Source organism: Branchiostoma floridae, chromosome 5 (assembly GCF_000003815.2).
Source record: "Branchiostoma floridae strain S238N-H82 chromosome 5, Bfl_VNyyK, whole genome shotgun sequence".
In the NCBI taxonomy this organism is placed as follows: domain Eukaryota; kingdom Metazoa; phylum Chordata; class Leptocardii; order Amphioxiformes; family Branchiostomatidae; genus Branchiostoma; species Branchiostoma floridae.
In genome coordinates, this window is record NC_049983.1 from 27018002 (window position 1) to 27019734 (window position 1733).

The 1733-nt window shown below is 43.8% G+C and overlaps 1 protein-coding gene and 1 long non-coding RNA gene across 2 annotated transcripts in view; one reads left to right on the forward strand and one right to left on the reverse strand.

Annotated features, from left to right (window-relative positions):
- The window catches only part of LOC118416396 (putative uncharacterized protein DDB_G0271606), a 131415-nt gene that overhangs the window by 59129 nt on the left and 70553 nt on the right, over positions 1-1733 (forward strand). The window lies entirely within an intron of this gene.
- The window catches only part of LOC118415835, a 1654-nt gene continuing 827 nt past the window's right edge, over positions 907-1733 (reverse strand). The window contains exon 3 of the long non-coding RNA XR_004831154.1: positions 907-1017. This is a non-coding gene — a long non-coding RNA (uncharacterized LOC118415835). The remainder of the gene's footprint in view (positions 1018-1733) is intronic.

The window sequence follows — 1733 nt, forward strand, 5'->3', positions numbered from 1 at the left end:
AAATATACATTTTTAGGGCATGCTGTTTAGCCACAACCACCGTTACAGACCCTACAAAAACATGAACTTCCTGGCAAAGATGACGGATCATAACTCAAAATATACTTTTGCATTAATCCGCGGATCGCATAAAGTTAGACAATCTTATTACAAACTGCTTTGTACTTACCTTCCAGCTCCTGCACACGTGCTTGTAACTTTCCCACCTCCTCGAAAACAGTGGATATGACTGTATCAACAACAATAATTACGGCTGCCATTTCTGCATAATACTCTCATTTTAACAGAATATTTCAAGTGACGTGAGGGCAAAGTACTTACCTTCCAGCTCCTGCACACGTGCATGCAGCTTAGTGAATCGGGCTGTATAGGCCATCCTCACACTCAGGGTTGACAATCACGGCAAAGCCTATGATATCAACCCTGACAAATCAGCCACGGTATTCGGTTATTAGGGGTGCCTTGCTTATGAATATTAATGAGCTTACCCTTATATGGGCAGTCAGCCGTTGAGGATCGGGCGTCGGCATGGTGAGCAAACAAAGCCATGGTAATACGTAACATGATTGGCTGATAGCTTCCCAGCGGCCATTGCGAGACAGCTTTAGCCCGTTCAAAGCTCTCTCATCGCCTGTTCTATGATTGGCTGGCAGCTGGTTTGTGGCGACGCCACCGATACCCATATATTAACCTCAGGCAAGCAGAGGCGAAAACAGATGGAGTCCCTCTGACGACTCTGTTTCGCCTTTGCGTAGGAGAATGGTATAGGCAGAAAAAAAAGAAAACCACGGTCGACAAGCTGCTAAAGCATGATACAAAAATACAAGAAACATGTCATTTACGCAGCAAGGTTCTCTCTTTACTACGCCATTCTCTAGAATTTAGATGCGAGAAGAGAGAACTGACCTGAAAAATAGGACAAGAGAATTGCGATGCCCACGACGACCACAGGGCTGAAGATCTGCCACAACCTGACGCATAGGCGGACGTTTTTCTTCCTCTGTTTTGAGGCCGCTTCTGGGCATGAGGCATATAAATCATTTTAAAGCATGAAATTAAAGTTTAGAATGGTATGCATTAAGAAAGAAGGTTCTTAAGTAGTTAAACAGACGGCTTAAAACACAACAGAAAACAAGAAAGGGCAATGTAAGCGGACTTCAATTTTTCTGGAGGCGTAGTATAGCAGTCGGCTTAAAACCAAAGTGACAACAACAAAGAACGACAAGAACAGGGCGCCGGAAGCGGACCTTTTCTGGAGACGTAGACAGGGTTAGGTATGGTCGCAGCGGCGTCGGCACGTGCCTGCCAATCAGTCTGAGGCTCCTCCATGGGTGTGGTGTCTGGCAAAATTATAAATCTAGCTTTTGTACAATCCAGCCTCATAATTATATAAAATAAAATAACTCAACTTTTACATTTTGCCACAGATAGTCTGAGTATCAAAATGATAACAAAGTATAAATGTGTCAGTATTGCTGCAGTTTGCTGTGGGAGGGGTCTCTCAAAACTGCAACAAAACTGCACGTGTTTCGCGCTGAGCTTTGAAGAATGTAGAGAGAAACCGGTTAAAGAGTGAGTTACAACTTGTGACAACTCCGGCTCAAGACAAAATGAACAGATCAGTTCCCAGTGCAGTTCCAAACTTTCAAAGACTGTACGTACATCTTGTTGACGGCGTGTTGAGGTTTAACGTGGCTTTGACACATTCAAAACAGGTTTCTAAGTTCAACAGT